This window comes from Salmo trutta, unplaced genomic scaffold (assembly GCF_901001165.1).
Source record: "Salmo trutta unplaced genomic scaffold, fSalTru1.1, whole genome shotgun sequence".
NCBI classification, from domain to species: Eukaryota; Metazoa; Chordata; class Actinopteri; order Salmoniformes; family Salmonidae; genus Salmo; species Salmo trutta.
Window position 1 is genome coordinate 1 of NW_021822144.1, and position 10000 is coordinate 10000.

The following is a 10000-nucleotide window of genomic DNA, read 5'->3' on the forward strand; positions in this document are numbered from 1 at the left end:
GACAGGATAGAGGAGAGAGACAGAGAGAGAGGAGGAGACAGAGAGAGAGAGACAGAGAGAGAGAACAGAGAGAGACAGAGAGAGAGAGACAGAGAGAGACAGAGGAGACAGAGAGAGACAGAGAGAGAGACAGAGAGAGAGACAGAGAGAGAGAGAGAGAGAGAGAGAGAGAGAGAGAGAGAGTCCCCTTCCCCCTTGGTCTGCTCACCAAAGCAAAACTGGTGGATGGGATGCGACAACGAGGGACCGAGGGGGGGATAGGTTGGGGTTTCGGATAGGGACGGGGGGGAAAGGTAGGTTAACCTTTTGTAGGAGAACAATCTAACAAGATGGCCTTTTCCCGAGCTGTGCCTGTACTCTGACACGCATGGGGGAACCCCCCCCCCCCCTTTAGAAATCAGATTGTATTCAAACTCGGCTTCTCCAGACGATCATCGGAGAACGCAGCTCACTGTATGATGACAGGGGTCTCTACGGAGAAATATGACGAATGATAAACGTTAGAATAGTGTAACAACCCTGGGTTTATGAGCGCGGATATCGACTCGGCCGTGCGAGCGTGCTTTTGCGGGCAAAGTCGATAGCTCGCCGGACTTCGGGGCTTGAAGGTCGAGGGTTTGGGGCTTGAAGGTCGAGGGTTCGGGGCTTGAAGGTCGAGGGTTCAGGGCTTGAAGCTCCCTGCTGTTTCATTACAATATACATGTAGGCTATAGTCAATAAACACATCTGGAGATACAGGGGGACATTTATACCCCCCTCCCCCCCATAGCAAATCCCCCTGTAGCAAACATTTTAAACATTTTTTGAGCAATAGGCCTATTTCTTTCTGCAACAACAACGACGCACATTCACTCAGCATCACAAACTGTAAGACAACGAGTTACAGTGACTCCTGAAGACATGATTTATATCCTGGAAAAAGAGGGTAGGATTTCAGCAGGTCATTGATGTTGATGACTGATGATGTAAATCTGTTTAGTTAGCTATCTCCATTTTAATATTTTTTTTTTTTACTGATTGTGATTTACCTCTTTTGTCTTTCTGCCTCTGCTGCACAGCATCGGCTAACCGGAACGAATATTGACGATGATGATGGAGGCTAAATCAAGTGTTAATCAAATGCTATGCTTCTGTAGCAGTACTGTTGATATTTTAAAACGAAGTAGCTAGCTCCAAACAATCGACCGGTGACTGCGTCTCTCAAGCCATGGCATGTTTGGATACCGGGGCGCAATCTCTACGTACAGGCCAGACTGGAGGCTCCTGGAGGATCCTTTAGGGATTCTTCAAATTTTAACTGTGGGGGGAAACCCCTTCTTCAAAGAACCCCCCTTTTAATGGTTCCTTTGGGGTAAATATTTGTCCCCCCCATTATTCTAAATAATAATCAGCATAACAATAACAACAACAATAATAACAACAATAATAACAATAACAACAACAATAACAACAACAATAATAACAACAACAACAATAATAACAATAACAACAACAATAATAACAACAACAACAATAATAATAATAATAACAACAATAACAACAATATTTTTAGTTGTCTGTGTTTATTAGGATTTTAGCGGACAAAGCAAAAAAATTCAGAAAATGTTAAAAAAACGTGGTAAACTCCCAGCACCGAGTCCAAGAGGTCTGGCGTGTTGATGCTGATGGGTTGATGTGGTGAACTCCCAGCCCCGAGTCCAAGAGGTCTGGCGTGTTGATGCTGATGGGTTGATGTGGTAAACTCCCAGCCCCGAGTCCAAGAGGTCTGGCGTGTTGATGCTGATGGGTTGATATGGGTGAACTCCCAGCCCCGAGTCCAAGAGGTCTGGCGTGTTGATGCTGATGGGTTGATGTGGTAAACTCCCAGCCCCGAGTCCAAGAGGTCTGGCGTGTTGATGCTGATGGGTCGATGTGGTGAACTCCCAGCCCCGAGTCCAAGAGGTCTGGCGTGTTGATGCTGATGGGTCGATGTGGTAAACTCCCAGCCCCGAGTCCAAGAGGTCTGGCGTGTTGATGCTGATGGGTTGATGTGGTAAACTCCCAGCCCCGAGTCCAAGAGGTCTGGCGTGTTGATGCTGATGGGTTGATGTGGTAAACTCCCAGCCCCGAGTCCAAGAGGTCTGGCGTGTTGATGCTGATGGGTTGATGTGGGTAAACTCCCAGCCCCGAGTCCAAGAGGTCTGGCGTGTTGATGCTGATGGGTCGATGTGGTAAACTCCCAGCCCAGAGGTCTGGCGTGTTGATGCTGATGGGTTGATGTGGTAAACTCCCAGCCCCGAGTCCAAGAGGTCTGGCGTGTTGATGCTGATGGGTTGATGTGGTAAACTCCCAGCCCCGAGTCCAAGAGGTCTGGCGTGTTGATGCTGATGGGTCGATGTGGGTAAACTCCCAGCCCCGAGTCCAAGAGGTCTGGCGTGTTGATGCTGATGGGTCGATGTGGGTAAACTCCCAGCCCCGAGTCCAAGAGGTCTGGCGTGTTGATGCTGATGGGTCGATGTGGTAAACTCCCAGCCCCGAGTCCAAGAGGTCTGGCGTGTTGATGCTGATGGGTCGATGTGATGAACTCCCAGCCCCGAGTCCAAGAGGTCTGGCGTGTTGATGCTGATGGGTCGATGTGGGTAAACTCCCAGCCCCGAGTCCAAGAGGTCTGGCGTGTTGATGCTGATGGGTCGATGTGATGAACTCCCAGCCCCGAGTCCAAGAGGTCTGGCGTGTTGATGCTGATGGGTCGATGTGGGTAAACTCCCAGCCCCGAGTCCAAGAGGTCTGGCGTGTTGATGCTGATGGGTTGATGTGGGTAAACTCCCAGCCCCGAGTCCAAGAGGTCTGGCGTGTTGATGCTGATGGGTCGATGTGGTGAACTCCCAGCCCCGAGTCCAAGAGGTCTGGCGTGTTGATGCTGATGGGTCGATGTGGTGAACTCCCAGCCCCGAGTCCAAGAGGTCTGGCGTGTTGATGCTGATGGGTCGATGTGGTGAACTCCCAGCCAAGAGGTCTGGCGTGTTGATGCTGATGGGTTGATGTGGTGAACTCCCAGCCCCGAGTCCAAGAGGTCTGGCGTGTTGATGCTGATGGGTTGATGTGGTAAACTCCCAGCCCCGAGTCCAAGAGGTCTGGCGTGTTGATGCTGATGGGTTGATATGGGTGAACTCCCAGCCCCGAGTCCAAGAGGTCTGGCGTGTTGATGCTGATGGGTTGATGTGGTAAACTCCCAGCCCCGAGTCCAAGAGGTCTGGCGTGTTGATGCTGATGGGTTGATGTGGTGAACTCCCAGCCCCGAGTCCAAGAGGTCTGGCGTGTTGATGCTGATGTGTCATCTATAGGCTAGCCACAGCCAGAAGGATTTGGCAGTGCATGGTGACCCAATAGGTTTCCTGTCATATTCATCAGAGGTGTATGGAGGGGGGAAGTCTGTCAATACAAAACATATATAATTATACAGAATAATTAACCAAAATAATTCAGATTTGTTCGTATTTTTTTTTTGTGGTAAAAATTATATGAATGAAAAACTGTTCACTTTTTGGACACTGGTTTTCACACACATACCTTGTCCGTAATGTAAAGGCCTCTGGGATATTCATTAAAACAGGGAGGAGGAAGATGGCTGCTGTGACTGAGTCCTGGAAGGTTCTAGAGAAACCGTTCATTACAATCAACTGTACATGACACTGTATAACATTATGAGACAAAACAATACCATTTGTGTGTCTGCTGGTCAGTATACCTGTAGACACAGACAGACACATAACGGTGCATTCGGAAAGTATTCAGACTCCTTCACTTTTTCCACATTTTGCTACGTTACAGCCTTATTCTAAAATTGATTAAATTAAACATTTTTCCTCATCATTCTACACACAATACCCCATAATGACGAAGCGAAAACATGTTTCTAGAAATTTTAGCAAATGTATAAAAAAATATCAAACCTTATTTCCATAAGTATTCAGACCGTTTGCTATGAGACTCGAAATTGAGTTCAGGTGCATCCTGTTTCCATCGATCATCCTTGAGATGTTTCTACAACTTGATTGGAGTCCACCTGTGGTCAATTCAATTGATTTGGACATGATTTGGAAAGGCACACACCTGTCTATATAAGGTCCCACAGTTGTCAGAGCAAAAACCAAGCCATGAGGTCTGAAGGAATTGTCCGTAGAGCTCAGAGACAGGATTGTGTCGATGCACAGATCTGGGGAAGGGCACCAAAACATTTCTGCAGCATTGAAGGTCCCCAAGAACACAGTGGCCTCCATCATTCTGAAATGGAAGAAGTTTGGAACCACCAAGACTCTTCCTAGAACTGGCCGCCCGGCCCAACTGACCAATCGGGGGAGAAGGGCCTTGGTCAGGGAGGTGACCAAGAACCCGATGGTCACTCTGACAGAGCTTCAGAGTTCCTCTGTGGAGATGGGAGAACCTTCCAGAAAGACAACCATCTCAGCAGCACTCCACCAATCAGGCCTTACGTCTGGAGGAAACATGGCACCATTCCTACGGTGAAGCATGGTGGTGGCAGCATCATGCTGTGGAGATGTTTTTCAGCGGCAGGGACTGGGAGACTAGTCAGGATCGAGGGAAAGATGAACGGAGTAAAGTACAGAGAGATCCTTGATGAAAACCTGGTCCAGAGCGCTCAGGACCTCAGACTGGGGTGAAGGTTCACACAGCCAAGCATTTTTCAGTGCCAAGAAACCTACAGTTATTAAAAAAATATATATATATTAAGTCACTTAAGAACAAATTCTTATTTACAATGACTGCCTACCTTGGTCAAACCCCGGATTTGACCCTGGGCCGATTGTTTCGCCGCCCATTGAGACTCCCAATCACGGTCTGTTGTGATACAGCCTAGAAATTGAACCAGGGTCTGTAGTGACATCTCTAGCCCTGAGATGCAGTGCGTCACACGGGACGCTTCAAGGAACGTTGAGGATCTTAGAAGAACCCTTGTTAAAAAAATATATATATACATTTATAGGGGTTTAATGTGATATGAATAGGCTATCCTATAGTAGTATAGAATAGTCTATGATAATCTTAATAAATTGATAAACGGTGATGTTATATTAAACATGAGGACTATTCCACGTATTTTTTTTTAGGGCGACATTAAAGTTTACGACGCTGCTGAAGACCTTTCATCAAAATGTCTTGACACTGTCTGAACGCAGACAGACACAGTCGGCTCCCTGGGAAAGGTCACGGTTGGCCCAATCCACTTCCCTCTCCACAACACCGGAAGTAGCAGAGCATGTGAGCAAACGAGTGAAATACTCTTGTGAGTTATAAAAAAAACAGGTGAGTTGATTTTTTTATTTTATCCGTTGGGACCAACGAGATATGTGCATGTAGTTTTGCGGTAGTGAAGAGAACCGGAGAGGTGCCGGTTGTGTGTGAATCGGTCGCCGGTGTTGAACAGAGCGTTTTGTTTACATGCCGGCCTTTCATAAACACGTGGGGTTGCAGCATAAACCGATGCTAACATATTAGCCAACTATAGTTAGTTAACACAACACTTTTTAGATAGCATCAAACTCATTTATAATAAGACAGTCCGCATGTCGTAACTGAACTTACAGGCCGGTTGAACATCATGTTTTATAACGTCTTTGATGCCCCATCTTTTAGTGTTAGTGGATGTGTGTTAGCCAGTTAGCTAGCTAGTATGTGAGCACGTATTGTTATGTTTTATCAAACCTGGCTGTTTGTTTTAGACGGTCATGTTTACATGTGCCTTTTTATTGTAACCAGTTATACACGGACTGCAGTCCTCAAATCACAGCTAGAAACATGTTTCAACAGCAGAGATGTCATATGTCATGTAACAGATTCTTCCATCTCTGTTCTGAACTCCCGTTGGGCCGTTTGTCATTGTATTAGCGAAGTCATTTGGGTCGGCACCATGTAAAGCTCTTGTAGAGGGACATCTGAGCCGTCTTGCCTTCTTCTCCCCTGTCCAGAGATTCACAGATCTGGTCACCAGGTAGTTTGTGTTCAGGAGGCTGGACAGGTCTGGTACCAGGTAGTTCAGGAGGCTGGACAGGTCTGGTACCAGGTAGTTCAGGAGGCTGGACAGGTCTGGTACCAGGTAGTTCAGGAGGCTGGACAGGTCTGGTACCAGGTAGTTCAGGAGGCTGGGCAGATCTGGTACCAGGTAGTTCAGGAGGCTGGACAGGTCTGGTACCAGGTAGTTCAGGAGGATGGACAGGTCTGGTACCAGGTAGTTCAGGAGGCTGGACAGGTCTGGTACCAGGTAGTTCAGGAGGATGGGCAGGTCTGGTACCAGGTAGTTCAGGAGGATGGACAGGTCTGGTACCAGGTAGTTCAGGAGGATGGACAGGTCTGGTACCAGGTAGTTCAGGAGGCTGGACAGGTCTGGTACCAGGTAGTTCAGGTGGCTGGACAGGTCTGGTACCAGGTAGTTCAGGAGGATGGACAGATCTGGTACCAGGTAGTTCAGGAGGATGGACAGGTCTGGTACCAGGTAGTTCAGGAGGATGGACAGGTCTGGTACCAGGTAGTTCAGGAGGCTGGACAGGTCTGGTACCAGGTAGTTAAGGAGGCTGGACAGGTCTGGTACCAGGTAGTTCAGGAGGTTGGACAGGTCTAGTACCAGGTAGTTCAGGAGGATGGACAGATCTGGTACCAGGTAGTTCAGGAGGATGGACAGGTCTGGTACCAGGTAGTTCAGGAGGATGGACAGGTCTGGTACCAGGTAGTTCAGGAGGCTGGACAGGTCTGGTACCAGGTAGTTCAGGAGGCTGGACAGGTCTGGTACCAGGTAGTTCAGGAGGCTGGACAGGTATGGTACCAGGTAGTTCAGGAGGATGGACAGGTCTGGTACCAGGTAGTTCAGGAGGATGGACAGGTCTGGTACCAGGTAGTTCAGGAGGATGGACAGGTCTGGTACCAGGTAGTTCAGGAGGCTGGACAGGTCTGGTACCAGGTAGTTCAGGAGGCTGGACAGGTCTGGTACCAGGTAGTTCAGGAGGATGGACAGGTCTGGTACCAGGTAGTTCAGGAGGATGGACAGGTCTGGTACCAGGTAGTTCAGGAGGCTGGACAGGTCTGGTACCAGGTAGTTCAGGAGGATGGGCAGGTCTGGTACCAGGTAGTTCAGGAGGCTGGGCAGGTCTGGTACCAGGTAGTTCAGGAGGCTGGGCAGGTCTGGTACCAGGTAGTTCAGGAGGCTGGACAGGTCTGGTACCAGGTAGTTCAGGAGGCTGGACAGGTCTGGTACCAGGTAGTTCAGGAGGCTGGACAGGTCTGGTACCAGGTAGTTCAGGAGGATGGACAGGTCTGGTACCAGGTAGTTCAGGAAGATGGGCAGGTCTGGTATCAGGTAGTTTGTGTTCAGGAGGATGGACAGGTCTGGTACCAGGTAGTTCAGGAGGCTGGACAGGTCTGGTACCAGGTAGTTTGTGTTCAGGAGGCTGGACAGGTCTGGTACCAGGTAGTTCAGGAGGCTGGACAGGTCTGGTACCAGGGAGTTCAGGAGGCTGGACAGGTCTGGTACCAGGTAGTTTGTGTTCAGGAGGATGGACAGGTCTGGTACCAGGTAGTTCAGGAGGCTGGACAGGTCTGGTACCAGGTAGTTCAGGAGGCTGGACAGGTCTGGTACCAGGTAGTTCAGGAGGTTGGACAGGTCTGGTACCAGGTAGTTCAGGAGGATGGACAGATCTGGTACCAGGTAGTTCAGGAGGATGGACAGGTCTGGTACCAGGTAGTTCAGGAGGATGGACAGGTCTGGTACCAGGTAGTTCAGGAGGCTGGACAGGTCTGGTACCAGGTAGTTCAGGAGGCTGGACAGGTCTGGTACCAGGTAGTTCAGGAGGCTGGACAGGTATGGTACCAGGTAGTTCAGGAGGATGGACAGGTCTGGTACCAGGTAGTTCAGGAGGATGGACAGGTCTGGTACCAGGTAGTTCAGGAGGATGGACAGGTCTGGTACCAGGTAGTTCAGGAGGCTGGACAGGTCTGGTACCAGGTAGTTCAGGAGGCTGGACAGGTCTGGTACCAGGTAGTTCAGGAGGATGGACAGGTCTGGTACCAGGTAGTTCAGGAGGATGGACAGGTCTGGTACCAGGTAGTTCAGGAGGCTGGACAGGTCTGGTACCAGGTAGTTCAGGAGGATGGGCAGGTCTGGTACCAGGTAGTTCAGGAGGCTGGGCAGGTCTGGTACCAGGTAGTTCAGGAGGCTGGGCAGGTCTGGTACCAGGTAGTTCAGGAGGCTGGACAGGTCTGGTACCAGGTAGTTCAGGAGGCTGGACAGGTCTGGTACCAGGTAGTTCAGGAGGCTGGACAGGTCTGGTACCAGGTAGTTCAGGAGGATGGACAGGTCTGGTACCAGGTAGTTCAGGAAGATGGGCAGGTCTGGTATCAGGTAGTTTGTGTTCAGGAGGATGGACAGGTCTGGTACCAGGTAGTTCAGGAGGCTGGACAGGTCTGGTACCAGGTAGTTTGTGTTCAGGAGGCTGGACAGGTCTGGTACCAGGTAGTTCAGGAGGCTGGACAGGTCTGGTACCAGGGAGTTCAGGAGGCTGGACAGGTCTGGTACCAGGTAGTTTGTGTTCAGGAGGATGGACAGGTCTGGTACCAGGTAGTTCAGGAGGCTGGACAGGTCTGGTACCAGGGAGTTCAGGAGGCTGGACAGGTCTGGTACCAGGTGGTTTTCACCTCTCCAGTCCCCTCCAGTATCACGACCTAATGAGTCATGAATCTCCCTGTACTGCTTGTAGAAACCCTCCAGACATCTCAGATGATTTGTCACACACCCGATCGTTGCTCAGGAGATAAAGATGAACACTGAAATGTAAAGGTACCTCCAACCCACCGGGGATCAATGCACAATCTTCAGTGGCTGAGTTTTTCGGTCGGAGATTCCTTGATCATTATGAAGATGCCTTTTTCATTTCCTCAGACGACACACACACACACACACACACACACACACACACACACACACACACCTCATAATTTCTGTCTTTTCTCTCCTCACTCACTCACTCACTCACTCACTCACTCACTCACTCACTCACTCACTCACTCTGTCGTCTATCCTTATTCCCTGGGTGGCGGTCTGTGAGTGGTCAGCGTGGCGTTTCCAGGGCAATGGCGCTCTAGGAGCCAATCATCTCTGGCCATCATGGCACAGATACGCAGCACTGGGCAGGGCAATGGACCTCACAATCCCTCTGTCCCTCTCTCCCTCTCTCTCACACACACACACACACACACACACACACACACACACACACACACACACACACACTGAGAGACAGACCGTGAGCACGAATAGGTGACAGAAAGTAGGGTGGAGTTCACATTAGTTTGATGATAATGAGTAGGGTGGAGTTCACATTAGTTTGATGATAATGAGTAGGGTGGAGTTCACATTAGTTTGATGATAATGAGTAGGGTGGAGTTCACATTAGTTTGATGATAATGAGTAGGGTGGAGTTCACATTAGTTTGATGATAATGATGATAATGAGTAGGGTGGAGTTCACATTAGTTTGATGATAATGAGTAGGGTGGAGTTCACATTAGTTTGATGATAATGATGATAATGAGTAGGGTGGAGTTCACATTAGTTTGATGATAATGAGTAGGGTGGAGTTCACATTAGTTTGATGATAATGATGATAATGAGTAGGGTGGAGTTCACATTAGTTTGATGATAATGATGATAATGAGTAGGGTGGAGTTCACATTAGTTTGATGATAATGATGATAATGAGTAGGGTGGAGTTCACATTAGTTTGATGATAATGATGTAATGAGTAGGGTGGAGTTCACATTAGTTTGATGATAATGATGTAATGAGTAGGGTGGAGTTCACATTAGTTTGATGATAATGAGTAGGGTGGAGTTCACATTAGTTTGATGATAATGATGATAATGAGTAGGGTGGAGTTCACATTAGTTTGATGATAATGATGATAATGAGTAGGGTGGAGTTCACATTAGTTTGATGATAATGAGTAGGGTGGAGT

The 10000-nt window shown here is 48.8% G+C and overlaps 1 protein-coding gene across 1 annotated transcript in view; it reads left to right on the forward strand.

Annotated features, from left to right (window-relative positions):
* Positions 1-4770: 4770 nt before the first annotated feature.
* Positions 4771-10000, forward strand: part of LOC115180742 (zinc finger CCHC domain-containing protein 7) — a 19053-nt gene continuing 13823 nt past the window's right edge. Inside the window, exon 1 of the mRNA XM_029742922.1 lies at positions 4771-5284. The gene's annotated coding sequence lies outside the window, so the exon portion shown is untranslated. The remainder of the gene's footprint in view (positions 5285-10000) is intronic.